The sequence below is a fragment of the Bos indicus x Bos taurus genome, chromosome 24 (assembly GCF_003369695.1).
Source record: "Bos indicus x Bos taurus breed Angus x Brahman F1 hybrid chromosome 24, Bos_hybrid_MaternalHap_v2.0, whole genome shotgun sequence".
NCBI lineage: Eukaryota > Metazoa > Chordata > Mammalia > Artiodactyla > Bovidae > Bos > Bos indicus x Bos taurus.
Window position 1 is genome coordinate 43,519,110 of NC_040099.1, and position 17,550 is coordinate 43,536,659.

Sequence of the window (17,550 nt, forward strand, 5' to 3'; positions counted from 1 at the left end):
CCCTGTCATATGATGGGTAAACTGAGGATGGGAGAGGACCTGAGATGTGCCCTGGTGTCTGTGAGGACTCTTACAGTGTTAGAGGGATCATAGGTTGCAGCACATCGAACTGTTCAAGGATTCATAAATGTGTAAGTGTATGTAAGACTTAGTTCTGTTATTTGTCTAGTTCCCTAATCACTTACTTCAAACCCTCTTCAGGAATGTTATCTTTGATTTACAGTTGAATGAAAAACATTGACTCCGTCTTTTGGGAACTTGAGTTGTCAGTGGAGAAAGCATAAGTAGACCAGGATTGAGATTTGTTAGTCGTCCACTGTAACACTTTGCAAAGGGAAAGACAGATGAGGTGAAACCATCTGGGCTCCATCTGTCTCTGTCCTGGAGAGTGCTGTTCACCTGCAGACCTACCCAGTCCTGAGCCACCGGAATGGCTGCAGAGATAGTTACAGAAAGAACGGATGGCTTTCAACCACAAGATGAAAACTCTTCCTTATGAAGTTGGGTGCTTGAGCTTCTCAGGGTGAAGAATCGTGCTCAAGAACAGGCTTCATGTCACCTCAGGAAGAAACACCCTCTGTCTAACCTTTTATGAGAGTGTTGGGGTCATGGTGGAGGTCCAGCCTCTTCTGGGCGAGCCACTGCGACATTCTGTGTGTTCAGTTTAGGACCACAAGACTGGCTTTTGGCCCTGTGTGTGTCCAGTCGTGTGGTTCTTATGCACTGGTGGACGTGATGGGCTCATGCACTGGGTGGGACTGTGCCCCAGGGGAGTCCTCGTCACTGCGTGTGGCTGTAGGAGTGAGTGAGGTCCTGACAGTTAGGATGGAGGCGTCCATTTCTTCCACTGATCATCAAACCGCATGAGTTTGTTTCCTCATGATTCTCAGCAGCCTTAGTCCCATGATCCTCACAGTTAGAGGAGCTGGGGTCCTTTCTTCTTCTTTTATGGAGAACTCCATAGAAAAGTGTTAATACTTGAAGTGCTTAACGTGTTTAGCTTGTAGTCAGTGTGACTGGGCCAAGGGGTGCCCACGTTAAATATTTCTGGATGTGTCTGTGAGAGTGTTTCCAGATGAGTCAGACTTAGTAGATGGCCGCCCTGCTGTGGGTGGACGTCGTCCAGTCCATTGAAGGCCTGCAGAGAGCAGAAGGGAGAGGAAGGGGGAATCTCGCCCCTCTGCTTCCTGCCTGCCTGCTTCAGGTGTGATATCCTGCTCTGGGCTGGCATTGACATTAATGGTTCTCAGGTCTTCGACTCTGCCTCTTCTCAAGCCTTTGACAATCCTAGCTTCCCTGGGTCTGCAGTTTGCAGACGGCAGATCGAGGGACTTCTTCATAATTGTGGAACCAGTTCCTCATAATAAATCTTTCTCCTTTCTCTGTGTGTGTCCTATGGGTCCCGTTTCCCTAGAGAATTTATAGCAGCAACCTCTTCATTAACCTGATTGTGTTTATAGTCTGTGTTCTCCTATCTCAGCATCTGCTTATTCATGGGCAGCAGCAAAACACTTAGTGAGATAGAAAATGAAGTTGAAGTCAAATGGTGTATGTATTTTAAGAAGTTACAGTAGACCACAAAAATGAAATGATCTGCATAACGACTGTCAATGCCAGCACCAGTGGGCACATCAGAGGCCTTGCTTGTACCTCGGCCCCTGAGAGTCCATCCACACAGGGATTTTAGTTTCCTGAGGCTAACTAAACTCTGAGGTATTTTCTCAGTTTCTAGGCAGTGGACTGTGTATCAAGCCTGGATGGACTTTGGATTCCTCCAGAGAGTGTGTGTGAGCAGTGGCGTGAACATTCGTGCTCCTCCTCCTCTCCCAGCCAGTTTGTGTTCACAGGTGTCCTCACACCTCTCGACTCAGGCTCAGTCTCACGTGCTCCAGGAAACAGAACGATGAACAGTACTGTCAGCAGCAAAGCACCTCTGCCACCAGGAGGGGCATTCAAAAGCAAAATTAGTTGTTGGTTTTTTCATTTTTTTAATTCGTTCACTCGTTCATTCACTCAACAAATATTCCTGAGAACTTGATTAGTCATGGCAAAGGCCTTTATAGATGGAGCGAAGTGGTTGGATAGGTTGTGACTCGGGCAGGTGTGGACTTGCTTGGGCGCGCGAGTGGAGGGAGCTGTCGGGACCTGGCTCATATCTGTGGGGCCTTGGCACCTGTCACCTCACCTTAGGTCCAGCCTTTGTTCTCCCAGGGCAGACCCGGCAGACTGGCCTAGTCTCAGTCACAGCTGCTCTGTTCCAGACCTCAGTAGCTCATATCTTAGGATTCCTGGGAGCAGTGAGCACCACGTTCAGTGTAAATGTGGTTTAAGAATCCTGAATTTTAACAAAGCAGTGTTTCTGAGGAATAAAAATGTGTCATCTCATGACCAATGTAATTTTCTCTTCCATTCTTTTTTTTAAAAAGTTTATTTTGATTATCTGGCCATGCCATGTCTTAATGGTGGCATGTGGGATCTTTGATCTTCATTGCAGTGCACAAAATCTTCGGCTGTGGCGTGTGGGATCTAGTTCCCTGACCAGCGATGGAACCTGGCCCAGTGCATTGGGAGGACAGACTCTTAGCCCTTGTACCACCAGGGAAGTCCCTCTCTTGCATCCTTAAGCTTATGGTTTTATTTTTGAACACTGTGTTTGTTAGGCTTGAGGTGGACGCGGTGTCCCAAGGAGAGGCAATGTCATAGGGTATTTCCTGTTTACCAGGGAAATATTGCCCCAAAGTCTGTTGGCCTAACTGATTAGGGTACTTCTTAGCCAGTGAGATAAAATTTTGGAAAATGTTCAGTAAAACAAAATTTTCCCTTCTAGGCTACCACAAAAGAAGTGCTCGACGTTGGGTGTTTTAGTTCCGACAGTCCTCATGTATTTGTTGTGTTCCATTAAGGGCTCAACTAGAGACAAGGAAGTGCGGTGAAGTTCAGAAGTTTCCTGGCCTCAGGGCACTGGATGATGGAGTGGATGGAGGAATAATAAGGCATTTCTGAAGCCTAATGTTTTGCTTGGCTTGCGTCTTAGGCATTTCACAAGATATGGCAAACGGTAACAGCAATGTTGGGTGTGAACAAAGTGACCTGGGGGTTGACTGCTGACATTATCCCTGGATGTGTTCTCTGTGTGTATGAGATTCTATGACGCATAGTCTTTTCCTGTTGCTTTTGCCAACCCCTCAGGGGATCATATGGCTTGAGATGAGTATAGATGATGGAAACTTGAGTTATAAAACATGTTTAGCATCTAGAAATGTCTAGGTTGCTGCTGGGAGGCTCTTGCCACGTGGACAAACCGTAGCTGATCCTGTGTGTTGGTGCGTGTGCGTATTATGTCTCAATCAGCAGTAGTTTGAGTGTGGTGTTCTATGGCTTATGTTTCCTCTCCTCCATCTCCGAAGAGATATAGAAATTAAATACATTTAGATATGTGAAGAGAACTACTCATGCAGAAGTTGTGCAAATGCTCAGCATGATTGGAATACTGTTTCACACCAGTCCCTCATTGTGTTACAGAAGAAGAAATGGGAGTACAATTATCTTTTGGTTCACTTTCAGATTAAATCATAACTTTAGGATATTTTTTCTTTTAAAAAGTGACTGCTTCACTAAGAAGTTTTAGATGAATGTCACCTTCCTTCTTCATTTTTTTCACATTGCAAGTGAATTTTCAGGTGTCAGTATTACCTCATTCAGTTCAGTCAATCAGTCGTGACTGACTTTTTTTGACCCCATGAACTGCAGCCCGCCAGGCCTCCCTGTCCATCGCCAACTCCCGGAGTTTACTCAAACTCATGTCCATTGAGTCAGTGATGCTGTCCAACCATCTCATCCTCTGTCATCCCCTTTTCCTCCTGCCTTCATTCTTTCCCAGCATCATGGTCTTTTCCAATGAGTCAGCTCTTTGCATCAGGTGGCCAAAGTATTGGAGTTTCAGCTTCAATATCAGTCCTTCCAATGAATATTCAGGACTGATTTCCTTTAGGATGGACTGGTTGGATTTCCTTGCAGTCCAAGGGACTCTCAAGAGTCTTCTCCAACACCACAGTTCAAAAGCATCAATTCTTCAGCACTCAGCTTTCTTTATGGTCCAACTCTCACATCCATACATGACTACTGAAAAAACCATAGCTTTGACTAGATGGACCTTTACTTTGTCAGCAAAGTAATGTCTCTGCTTTTTAATATGCTGTCTAGATTGGTCATAGCTTGTCTTCCAAGAAGAAAGCATCTTTTAATTTCATGGCTGCAGTCACCATTTGCAGAGGTTTTGGAGCCCAAGAAAATCAAGTCTGTCACTGTTTCATTGCTTCTCCATCTGTTTGCCATGAAGTAATGGGATTGAATGCCATGATCTCAGTTTTTTGAATGTTGAGCTTTAAGCCAGCTTTTTCACTCTCCTCTTTTACCTTCATCAAGAGGCTCTTTAGTTCCTCTTCACTTTCTTCCATAAGGGTGGTGTCATCTGCTTATCTGAGGTTATTGATATTTCTCTCAGCAATCTTGATTCCAGCTGTGCTTCATAATCCCCCACCCCAGCGTTTCTCATGATGTACTCTACATATAAGTAATACTCTGTATAATAAGCAAGATGACAATGTACAGCCTTGACGTACTCCTTTTCCTATTTGGAAGCAGTCTGTTGTTCCATGTCCAGTTCTAACTGTTGCTTCCTGACCTGCAAACAGATTTCTCAAGAGGCAGGTCAGGTGTCTGGTATTCCCATCTCTTTCAGAATTTTCCACAGTTTGTTGTGGTTCACACAGTCAAAGGCTTTGGCATAGTCAATAAAGCAGAAGTAGATATTTTATTAGTCATTGTCATTTGTCCTGATCACCCTTTGAAGCCATTTTTAAAATTTGCTTTTAAACTTTTTTAAAATATTGCATTTTACCTTGCTTTCAGTCCCGGAAAATCATATGTAAATGGCACTGTTTGAAGCTTGTTCCATCCTCCTTAGGGATCTTGGAGGAGTCAGGCCCACAGACTGGGGGCTGGCAGAGTCCTTTAGTACAAGTTCAGTGCTAGCTCTTTCTCAGTTCATGCTGAATTATTTCTGAGGTTTTAATTACAGATTTGTCCTAGTGGCTCTCCTTTTAACCTCTGGCTATTTCATTTTGTATAGTAGGCTGAGGAATATACATGTTAAACGCTAGTTTCGGCCCATCCTGAAAGGGCTGATGTTGGTCAAGGTGACTGTCATTTTGAGGCTGTCAGCTGGGAGCACATCAGGACTAGACCAGAAATGGCTTAAATAGGAAATAATTACGACAAATGGTCTCCTCTTAAAAAAATAATCACTCAATCTGAATACTTAGCAAGAGATTTTTGTCATCAGAAGGATGTCTGTGGTAGTGTTATTAACTCGAGAGGAAGTTAAGTCTTTTTCTTTAGAAATGAGTGACCACAGCAATTGCATATATTCAAAAACTTCCATTACAAATAAGGAAATGGAAGTCAGAGACCTTAGTGACTTGCCTAAGGTCAGAACCTTATGAAGCGATGGAGTGAACTGGAAATGAGCGCCGTCACTGCAGCCTGTGCCCTTGCAGACCTTGTCCGGCACTGGAAGATGTGGATGAAGCGTGTTACTGGGCCAGGTGAAAATGCTATTTTTAATGATTGCTAGGAAAATTCTGGTTGCACACTTTTTACCATAATTGATATAAGAACAGCCTGCCTTCTTATTTGCCTGCCAGCCTGTTGTTCAGTAAAAATATGTGTAATCTTTTTAGTTTGGTCTTATGAAATAGCCGTGAGATAGTCAGTACTCTCAACAGGGTATAGAAGTGAATTCTGGGGCTTTCCTCGTGGCTCAGTGGTAAAGAATCTGCCTTCCGATTCAGGAGACATGGATTTGATCCCTGATCTGGGAAGATCCCACATGCCTTGGAGCAGCTGAGCTTGTGTGCCACAGCTGCTGAGCCTGCTTTCTAGAGCCTGGGAGCTGCAACTACCGTGGCCGGGCACCCTAGAGCCCATGTTCGGAAACGGGAGAAGCCGCCACGGTGAGAAGCCCACGTACCACAACTGGAGAGTAGCCGCCACTCACCGCAACTAGAGGAAAGCCTACGGAGCAATGAAGACCCAGCACAACCAAATAAATTAATTTTTTTAAAAAAGTGAATTCTGTCAGATTTGTTGATTAGTTAGTAGAAAATGCTTAAGAACAAAGAGCATTTTGGTAACTAGAGGGTCAGATTTTAGGGACATGCATAAAAACACTATATATTGTAGTAATCAAGCACAGTAAAAATCAAGCATTTGACTCATAGGTGAACCCTTCTTCCCTTAAATGAGCTGTGCCATCTTGGTCTGCAACTGACGAATCCAACACCAGCGCTTTTTAGGGGAAGTGGCTCTAGCAGACACATCAGGAGTAGTAAAGCCCCCTGGCATCTGGACTCTGTAGGAGCTCAACACGTTTACTCTCCCTGCCCTCAGCACACATGACCTTGTGTGGTATGCCCAACATCCTGGAAAGCTGTGGTGGACCTGGTGGCTGGGGAAATCTGGAGTTTGACCCTCTGTAGACTCATCTCCACCAAGGTGCCCAAGCCCGACCCAGGAAAACCAGCCCCTCCTGTGAATCCCGGGTGTGGGTACAGGGCCGCCTGTAACTGGATTTTACTTAACCTGAAACACAGCTTCCCCTGTCCAGATGGCCTGTATGTGAGCTCATACCTGTAGACGTAGAATGAATTTAAAGGATCAGCTGGCACCTGGAAGGGGTTGGCCCTGTCTGCTTAGTGCATTGGGAGCGGGCTGCGCTGACTTCCAGGTGTGTTAACAGTCTTTGTGTTGTGTTTCAGGTGATACCTGTTCTTGAATATCGGAAACAAAGGGCATAGCCACTGTTGTTTTTTTTTTTGTTTTTGTTTTCTAATATGTGAATTTCTATGAGGCTGAAAGACTTACCCAGTAGGAGTGAACTCTAATATATACTTTGGTATGTGTGCTTCTCATGATTGTACAGAAAGAGTTTAATTTATGTTTGTGTGAAAGACTGAGCACTACACACGCTGACAAAGGCAGAAAAAAAAAAAAAAAAGTCAGTTTTAGAACTTCAAGTAACTGTGAAGGCCACTGATTTCACTTTTTACATTGTATAAAGAAGAAAACCTGAATCCTAGAGAGGCTGAGTGACTGCAGGGTCTTGTAGCCACCAGTCTTGAGGGAGGAGCAGACACAGCTCTCTCCTCCCAGTCCAGGGCTCCTGGTGTCCCTGAGGGGCTGTCCCCCCGCCCCCCCCCCCCCCCCCCCCCCCCCCCCCCCCCCCCGCACCACACCGCACCTTGCCAACCCTGCGATTCAGCTCACAGTGGGGGGAGCGGGAGGAGGGGCGTTGTGCTGTGGTGAAGGTGGCCTGCCCCAGTTCATTATGGCAGTAATAGGATGCAGTCAGTTACTTTCACTTAGCAGGATGGTCTCAAAACGAAACTTTGGAATTCTTAAAGCTCAGCTTGCATGAAACAGGGAGTGGGAGCTCTGGAAAGTCTTGTTCCAGCAAGTCCAGGCTCTGGTCCAGAAGTGACCTGTAAGCATAGAGGCTAGAGTTTTTGCCTCCATGTGTCTGTCTGGGAGTGGCGCTGACTAGTGACAGGTCCTGCTTTGTTTTCTTAGGAAATCATAATATAATTAATGGAAAATACCCTTTCACTCATAAACACATAGTTTTTATTTGTAAACAGCATTTTATCTTTTTAACATTTAAAATAATAAAAGCAAGAAAATTTAGATACAAAGGAAAGGGCGGATTTCATTATTGGGCCATTATTCATATAAGGGCCATTATTTCATTATTGTCACATAACCACTATTTTCATTTTTGCACATTTCAGTTTTTTAATATTTCAGAGTCTGTAATACATGCTTTCTACAAGGTCATAATCATGGCCTTGAGAAGAGTTCATGGTCTTTGGAGGCAGAAGTACCTGGGTTGGATTATGTGGCCTGTCAGTTCCTAGTTCCGTGACCTTGGGCAGGTCCCTTCATTTTGCATTTCAGTTTCTCCATCTGCAGAATGAGGCAAACCTTGAACTCACAGAGGATTCTTGTAAAGTGGAGAGGAGTTGTACAGGAAGTGCCTGGCCTTTGTGGCCTGTCAGGGTGTGCCTTTCACTGCTTAATGTCCTCCCTTTGCATGTGTTTTTTGCTGCCTGATGAGAAAGGAAATGACCACCTTCTTTATAAGATGAGTCCCTACTTCCTGTGGCTGGCCATAGAGAATGTTCACACAGGGAGTTGGGACTGAGTGACTTGGGGCCCTGAGGATCTCTGCATTTTGGAGGGGCCTTTGCTTTGCTGACCTGTGTTGAGGAGCAGGGGGTGCTATGTCCTTTGGTGTTTTATAGCCTGTGGAAGTCATCCAGCTTTTTCTCTAGCATCCTGTGGAGGACTGAGATGAGTCAGCCCCGGTAAACACGGGGGCCAGATTGAAAGGAAGTACGTGTTCTAGTTACCGACACGTAGTTTCCTGAGCTCCTGAGCCGCATGTTGGTGCCTGAACTTCAAGTCTGGTGTCAGGTCTTTACCAGGCCTGTCTGCTGTGTCCAAAGTGATGGACAAGCTTTTCCTTGATTGCTCAGATAAGAAGATGTATGGTGTGGGGTCAGGATTTGGAACCTGGAACTAGAGTGGGACCTATCCTATTTATAGATGCTGACCAGGAGGGCTCCCTGGAGCAGGCATGCAATGGGCCGCACAGGGCACTGTGGTGCCAGAGGCCTGGCATAGCCATGGGGAGCCTGGTCACTGTGGAGGGGCACCTCCTGCTCCTGTTTGGGAGGAGGGGCCTCTGGTCCCCGGATGAGGTAGTGCAGGAGTGGCTTAGCTTTTACAGACAAGACTTGCAGTATTTGTTAACAGGAAGCTGGCATCATGTAAACTCTGGGAGAAGTTCTGGGGAGCTTAGACAAAACCGTGTGATGTTCAGAGCAGTGCCAGTCCCCTCCTGGGGACTCGCTGCTGAGCTGTGGGTCCCTCTTGCTGCTGCCAAACACTGTGTTGAGGCCTGGCTGGGGCACACGCTGGCCAGTCACATGTGATATGAACATGTGTTGTCCCAAATTACACTGTTCTTGAAATTCTGGGGGGAATTTCCTTCTCAAATTCTAGGATGAAATGCTTAGAGTGATGATTTTATATAGCATGTTGGCATTTTAAGTGGTTTGTAGCTTAAAAAAAGGTGGAGCCTGATTTCCTTAGAAAAGTGAAATTAGTTTTCCAAACCCACTGCAGTGAGTGTGAGAACATCCAAGTCGCCCTCATCACGTACTGTACTCCTGCCGTGGGTGTGGAGGGGTGTGTGTATGGCTGTGGGAGAGGAATGCTGGGCCAGATCCTCTTGCTGGAAGTTAAACACATTTCAGTAGAAGTTGTGGAGCTTTCATGATTAGGGTGTGCCTGTTTGATATCTTAAGGCAAAAACATTAAAATTTTTTTCTTCAGAATTTTGGTTTTAGAACACCTGTTTCTTTCATCATCAAGTTAAGTGGCAGCTGTCCCTCAAAACCTCCATGCTTCAGAGGAAGAGAAAGGCCCCATAACTGACTTCATGGTCCGAGGTGTGTAGGACAGGGACTAGAGCACTCTTGTATCAGACCTGGATTTGAGACTAAAGCCCTCTGTGGTACCACTTTCAGTTTTTACTCCAGAGGCCAGGCTGATGTGATAATTACAAGTGAATTCCAATGAGACATTACAACTTACGAACTCCGGTGGATGCTGTCGGTGATGTCTCTATGTTTTAGGGTCCCAGTGAATGGTGTAGAAACAAAGGAAAGTCCGGTGCCTCTGGGTCCTAGGGGGTGGTGTTCCCCTGGGAGGGGTGGGTTGAAAGACTGCCTGCCTATGTTCACCTGGTGCCTCCATGCTCAAGTGGCTGGCTATGTCTGGAGAGAGGTGCCTGCCTTGCCGGAGTGCATGGAAACAGGAACAGCTGGTGGCAGCCTGTCTGGCTGCTCTGGAGGAATTCTGCCCTCCCAAGGCCTGGCTTCAGGCCCTGGCTTGTCTCAGGAGAGCCAGCAGGTGCCTTCTTCCGGGTGGGGCTTTTTGGGGTGTAGAAGGCAGACTGGTGCTTCTCTTGCCATGCTGGCACCCTTCCTTGCCTGCCCAGCTTCTCGAGGTGGGGCTCGTGGTTTTGGTGGGGACCTGGGAGCCAGAGGGGCAGCTCTGCTCCGATGGCTTTTTGTCCTGAGGACTTGTCTCTGGAGTCAGCCACTAGCACCATCTAGAGACAGGGCCGTGATGCAGGGGCCGGGCCCTGTCCTGGGTGGCTGCTGCCTGCTGTGGTCAGCTCCCTCCAGACCTGTCCCAGTGAAGGTGCCTAGGACCATCTCTGCTTAGTTTTGGTGCACGTATTTGAGAACTGGCCAGGAGGTGAAAGCTCAAGTGATAGCAGGTTTGAATTTGGTACCATGATTTAATCTTTTTGTTATCAACCACTGTACCCTAGGATTCTCTTGTCGTAGTGACGCTAAGCAGGGTTGTTCAAATAAGTGAAGCAGATGCCGTGTGTCCTGTTTTAACGGAGGATCTTGGCTGCTGGAGTCTCTCTGGAGAACTCCATCTGATCACACCACAGCTGAACACCTCTTCCAGTCAGAGCTGGGTGTGCACGGGTGTGGTGAACTAGGAGCTGGCCGCTAGTTGGAGCTCGGAGACCATCCAGTAATTAGCCGCATGGCTTAGAGCAGCTCACTCCCCAGAGTCTCACAGCGAGCACCTGGAGGCCTCCATATCTTCTCCATTTTTGTGTCCTCAGCAGCCAGACTGTGTGCCTGACTGGAGTGGGTACTCAGCCAGACGTTTGCCAGACAGTAGAGAAGGTGGCAGAGCCCAGAGTGTGGCACTCAGAGGAGTCTGGTCTCAGGAGGGGGCAGGAGAAAAGATTTCTAGTCCATCAGATTTGTAAGTGTTGCCTGTCAAACCCCCTTCTTGGAGATTCTTAATGTACCTTTAGCATACTAGAAGCTCTGAGAAGTTTGGCAGCCGAGAAAACAGTAGTGTTGTTTAACCCAGAATCTCCTTAAACGCGTTTGACCCAAGAACTGTCTCCATTCAACTCCGCTAAGCCTGGGGGAGCTTTTGCTAGACCAGGTGACCTTGAGGGAGACTTCCTTCTGGAACATTCTGGAATTTGAGAGCAGGGGTGGGAGGATGGGACGTATTTAGAGGGGTAATGAGGTGGCAGAAGGTTTGGGGCATGGGTAGGGGGTGGTGGGTTAGTCTCTACACAGGGCTCAGACCCCAAATTCTGCAGTTAAACCTGGTAGGCTCTGCATCCACAGCACAAACGGGGATCTGGGGTGAGGTGTGTATCCCTGGAGCTGAACTCGTGTTGGGGAGGTGTGTGTTTTGTCCTTAGTGAACCAAAGGGCGGTGGACAGAATGACCATGTTTCTGTTGTACTCGTGCCCTTTCTCCTCTTTTCAACAGATTGTGAGTTTCTTGAAGGAAGGAGTCTAAACTCTAAAACTTGCCAGGCACAGTTGCTGCTTATCCACCTGCCGTGGAGTAAATGGTGAAGGTGCTGAGATGCTGTGTGGAAACTTGGCCTCCCTGGCCCCTCCTTTATCCACTAGAGGGCAAATGGGAGGGTCCCCCTCCATCAGCCACACTGGCAGTGGGCTTGGTGATCCCCCACCGCTGTCTCTGGGGATCCATGCCCCCAGATCCCAAGGTTTGTCTCCACCTACTCCCCCTTTCAGATAAGAACATATAAATGTGATTATGTTGAGAAGCTGAAGCATTTGACTAAATCAGATGCTTTTGCCCAGCCCTAGAATAAAGGCTGTAGTTATTTTAACAACAACAGCAAAAATCCTGCAGTCTTCAGCTATTTCTGGAAGTAACTGGTAATTAGCATGCCATTTGTAATTCATTGCCGTCTCCGGCTGTTTGTTTCCTTGTTCCAAAGCAGCCCAGTTTGGGAGACTGGGTTTATTTCATTTGGAAATATGATTTTGTGGCGATCTCCAGAATGGCATCGCGAAATTAATGGTTTTCTGGAGCTGTAGTTTGCCAAACCTGGGGACTCATTTCCAGCAGCCCTGTGGAGGGAAGTGACGGCTTGCTGGGGTGGTGTTGACTTTCCAAGAAAAGCGCTAGAAGCAACTGCTTCAGGATGGTTTGATGCTACCTGATTTTCCAGGAGGAGAACAGGTAATTGGGGGCAGATTTAAGAGGCTTCATCATTGAACTTGTTGCAGATTATTCTCTTGTGAAAGGAATGCACATGTATTGTTCTGTGCATCTCTTAATAAAAGGGTTTCGTTATATGGGCGCTGGACTCTAATAGTAAAAGAATTAAAATGGTCCTAGTTCTGTAAGATACGGTGGTAAGAAGAGCTAACTTAGATTGTACAGAGGCCAGGTAGTTGTGCAAAAACTATGGCCTGAACGTGTTGTCAGCAGTAAGAGTTGTTTCTGGGTTTTTAGGTGAAGGTGAACAGTTGAAAGGGTTTGGGTGCAGTTCTGTACTATGGGAGTGGAAATGTAGGCACCTGTATCCAGATGCTCATTGTGGACCCCAATGCAGAGGTTCTCCCACCAGGGCTGTGGGCAGCTTCCACAGCACCTGGTCTGAGATATCCCGGAGGTCTGGCACAGTGCAGGCTGTGGGCTGGAGCACTAGGGAGAGTGATGGGGAGGGGTTGGGAAGTGGGTGTCTCCCAGAGCCCCTTGGTATAAGGAGGTCAGTAACCCAAGAGGGTTCCGCCCTTTCAGGTTTGCCTGGTGCACACTTAGGAAAAAGTATTCCTTCTTAGTTTCAAAGTATGATATCCAAGAATAATTTATGTTTTCTGAAACTTCTTGTCATGGAAACAGACTTGAGGGTAGAGGACTGGCAAACCAACTGTGAGGGGATATTAAGGGTCGCCTGAAGAGGAGGGGTGTAAACGATGTGGGAGACAGGGTCGTCTAAGCTGCAGCTGATACGGAGGTTAAAAACTATTATTATTATTATAGTTTTCATTAGACAGTATCATCCCATGGTTCAAAAATAAAATGAGGTGTCAAAAAGTATTGACTCAGAAGCCTACCCTGTCCACTCTGTACCTGTCCCGTCTTAAAATCACGGTCATTAATTTATTGTGTGTCTTTCTAGAATCATTTCATTCACTTGAAGGACTTGAAAATGTGTTAACCACCACCACCTCTGTGTGTCTAGAAGGTGTCACCCCCATTTTCTGCTTTTTATATTTGACGTGGTTTGGAGATCCTTCACATGAGCACACAAAAAACCTCCTTCTCTCCCCTCCTCTCCTGTTTACAGCTGTCTCGTGTCCCATTTAATAGGTGCTCTGTCATTTATTGATTCATTTCTCTATTGATGAACATGTGGCTTAATTTCATTGTATTGAATTGCGTGCAAAGTGTGCCTTCAGGATAAGTCCCCAGAACTGGAGTTGTCAAGTCAAAGAGCACGTGCATTTGTGGTTTTGGCTGACACTGCCTGTCGCCCTCCGTGAGGGTGGCACCAGCCCTAGGTTAGGGTGCCTGTTCCCCACATCCTCAGGAATAGACCGTGTCGCCACGCGGTTTTGGAGCTTACCAAGCTGGTAGGTGGAAAATGGTATCTAAATGTAGTTTTAATTTATATTTCTATTGTTATGAGTGAGATTGTGTATCTTTCATATGAGTTTTAGTGCTCTCTGTGTATGTAGACTGTTGCACTTTTTTTTTTCTCTCTTGAATTTCTAGGAGCATTTTACATGTTTGAGAAGTAGATTTTGTGATAAAGCTTGTACCTACTGTTTCCAAATTTTTGTCATTTGTCTTTAAACTTTGATTTTTACCAGGCTGAAGGTTTTAATGTTTATGTGATTATATTATCAGTCTTTTCTTTTGTGGCTTCTGGATTTTGTGTTCTTGTTTGGAAGGAATTGACACCACGGCTGTAGAACCACTCTATTGTTTAGAATTAACTGGTTTTAGAGAGTCTATTAGTTTCCCCCAAGTAACACAGGTTATTCGAGTTGTATTTGCCTTTTGTTTCCTGTATACTTTGCTTTTGTCCGCTCTGCTTCACTTTATTTAATATAATAAGAGATCCTTACTGCATTTTTCCAGCTCCCATAATTGGAAAGATACTATAGTTGCCACCTGGAGCAGATATGCTCTCAGTCTGGTGGGTTAAGCTTGTTGGTGTACTGACCTGGAGGCCTCTGAGTGACTGGCCTTGCCCTGCCATGTGTCCTGGTGTGCACGGGCCATATCAGTGGGCAGACATCGAGCTCTGCTGGGAAGTGGGCTCTGAATGTGGCTCCAGGGCCTCAGAATGCTGGGAGAGGCTGCCTTGTCCATGATAATCCAATTCCTAGTAGGTTATTATATGTGCATTCTGGTTTCAGTTTTCTTGCCCTTAATTTTTAGATGTGCCAAGTCTTTTGTATTTGTTACTTATAATTTTATTTTTCTCTGTGTGAGTTTACTGAGGACTTGGAAGCTGGTTTGTGGGGATGAGGCCCATAGGACATAGCACCCCATCTCCAGCAGGCTCTCAGCACTCTTACTTTGATGATGTTGTTGTTATTGTTCAGTTGCTAAGTTGTGTCTGACTCTCTGTGACCCCATGGACTGTAGCGTGCCAGGCTCCTATGTCCTCCACTATCTCCTGGAGTTTGCTCAAACTCATGTCCATTGAGTGGGTGATGCTGTCTAACCATCTCATTCTCTATCGTCCCCTTCTCCTTTTGCCCTCAGTCTTTCCTACCATCAGGGTCTTTTCCAGTGAGTCAGCTCTTCTCATCAGGTGGCCAAAGTATTGCAGCTACAGCTTCAGCAACAGTCCTTCCAATGAATATTCAGGACTGATTTCCTTTAGGATTGACTGGTTGGATCTCTTTGCAATCCAAGGGACTCTCAAGAGTCTTCTCTAGCAGCACAATTCAAAAGCATCAGTTCTTCAGCACTCAGACTTATTTATGGTCCAGCTCTCACATCCATACATGAGTGCTGAAAAAACTATGACTTTGACTATATGGACCTTTGTTGGCAAAGTGATGCCTCTGCTTTTTAATACGTTGTCTAGGTTTGTCACAGCTTTTCTTCCAAGGAGCAAGTGTCTTTTAATTTCCTGGCTGTCATCATCGTTCTCAGTGATTTTGGAGCCCAAGGAAATAAAGTCTGTCTCTGTTTCCATTTTTTCCCCATCTGTTTGCCCTGAAGTGATGGGACCGGATGCTTAGTTTTTGAATGTTGAGTTTTAAGTGAGCTTTTTCACTCTCCTGTTTCACCTTCATCAAGAGGCTCTTTAGTTCCTCTTCACTTTCTGTCATTAGTGGTCTCATCTGCATATTTGAGGTATTTGGTGTTTCTCCCTGCAATCTTGATTCCAGCCTGTGAGTAATTCAGCCCAGCATTTCACATAATATACTCTGCATAGAAGTTAAACAAGCAGGGTGAGAGTATATAGCTTTGACGTACTCCTTTCCTAATTTTGAACCAGGCCGTTGTTTAGGGTCCAATTCTAACTATTGCTTCTTCACCCACGTACAGGTTTCTCAGGAGACAGGTAAGGTGGTCTGGTACTCCCATCTCTTTAAGAATTTTCCACAATTTGTTGTGATCCAAGAGCTTCCTTGGTGGCTCTGATGGTAAAGAATCTGCCTGCAGTGCATGATACCTGGGTTTGATCCCTGGGTTGGGAAGATCACCTGGAGAAGGAAATGGCAACCCATTCCAGTATTCTCGCCTGAAGAATCCTTGGCGGGATACAGTCCATGGGATTATGAAGAGTCAGACATGACTGAGCGACCAACACACAGTTGAAAGCTTTAGCTTAGGCAATGAATCAGAAGTAGATATTTTTCTGGAATTCCCTTGCTTTCTCCATGATTCAACAAATATTGGCAGTTTTGATCTTTAGTTTACCTCTGCCTTTTCTAAACCCAACTTGTACATCTAGAAGTTCTCAGTTCACATACTACTGAAGACTAGCTTGAAGGATTTTGAGCATGACCTTGCAAACATGTGAAATGAGGCCAATTGTACTGTAGTTTGAACATTTTTTTGACACTGCTCTTCTTGGGGATTGGAATGAAAACTGACCTTTTCCAGTCCTTTGGCCACTGCTGAGTTTTCCAAATTTGCTGGCATATTGAGTGCAATACTTTCACAGCATCATCTTTTAGGATTTGAAATAGCTCAGCTGGAATTCTGTCACCTCTCCTAGCTTTGTTTGTAGTAATGCCTCACAAGGCCCACTTGACTTCATACTCCGGGATGTCTGGCTCTCGTTGAGTGACTACACTATGGTTGTCATCCGGGTCATTAAGACCTTTTTTTATTTAGTTTTGTGTATTATTGACATGTTTTCTTAATCTCTTCTGCTTCTGTTAGGTCCTTACTATTTCTCTTCTTTATTGTGTCCATCCTTGCATGAAATGTTCCCTCAATATCTTCAATTTTCTTGAAGAGATCTCTAGTCTTTCCCACTCTATTGTTTTCCTCTGTTTCTTTGGTCTGTTCTTTTTGGGAAGGCCTTCTTATCTCTCCTTGCGATTCCCTGGAAGCCTGTGTTCATTTGGGTATATTTTTTCCAGTCTTCCTCGTCTTTCACTTCTCTTCTTTCCTTAGCTATAGGGTCAGTCAGAAAACTGTTTAGATCTTGACCAGTTATACGGTTTTATGTGGGATCCGTCTTTGTGGAGTAAGCATTTTCTGGGACTTGGAAGATGGGATGAGAGTAGGTCTGAGGGACTCAGGGAGTGATGTGGGAGAGGTGGATTTTGAGATGATTATATTTTAAGAGTGACAAACACCGGTTGGTCTGGTGCCCGCCTTTCTGAAGAATGATCTGTTGAGGACTCAGCCTATACTCCTGGCTTCCTGCCGGCCTGTCCTGGACGCTGTCGTGTCAGTTGTAGTGAGGCTCTTGTTGTAGTTGTCTGTTAGCCTGCGGCTGTTTTAACTGGGTATCATTTAAGCAGATACAGTGATAAAGGTTGTTTCTCATTGTTGGGCCCTGAATTCTACCATAGGACAGTCAAAAGGAAATCTGTACATGGTTGAATGTGTGGTGCAGTTATCGGGGTGTAGCGAGTGAACCCATGGTCCATCTTCTCCTGCTTCCTCCTCCTTGCACTCCCTTCTTCCCTCTCTCCAGGTAGCATTTCTCCAGTGGAAGAAGAGGTGCTGGTGAGGGTGTCAGAGCCGTGGATGGTCAGAGGAAGATGGGACATGGAGGGCCGGGCAGTGGTATTAGCACATAACATACTTTCTGAGAGGGCACATGGTGGGGACCTGATGAGACTTGTCCTGTTTGGAACTTAGGAGGGTGCTGAGAGCTTTGCCAGAGCACTTCCAGAAGCCTGGCTGTGGGTTGCAGGCAAAGTTCCTGCCTCACAGACACTGTTGGAAGGAAAGGCTGACCTGTGGAGGCTGTTCTTGGAAGAGTGCCCGTGCTTTGAACTGCTCTATAAATGCTCACAGAGCTGTCCTTGGACCTTCTGGTGAGATGTACAATTCCCATGTGACCCACCTCCAACTGACTGCCAAACATCGAGTTTAAAAAAAATAGTTTCTACTTGAGATTAA

At 45.8% G+C, this 17,550-nt stretch overlaps 1 protein-coding gene across 7 annotated transcripts in view; it reads left to right on the forward strand.

Annotated features, from left to right (window-relative positions):
• The window catches only part of LDLRAD4 (low density lipoprotein receptor class A domain containing 4), a 172,541-nt gene that overhangs the window by 47,581 nt on the left and 107,410 nt on the right, over nt 1-17,550 (forward strand). Inside the window, exon 1 of one of the 7 annotated variants that reach the window (XM_027526192.1) lies at nt 11,948-12,171. The exons of the other annotated variants lie outside the window; for them this stretch is intronic. The gene's annotated coding sequence lies outside the window, so the exon portion shown is untranslated. Of the gene's footprint in view, nt 1-11,947; nt 12,172-17,550 lie in introns of those variants that run through there. 7 annotated transcript variants of the gene reach the window in all.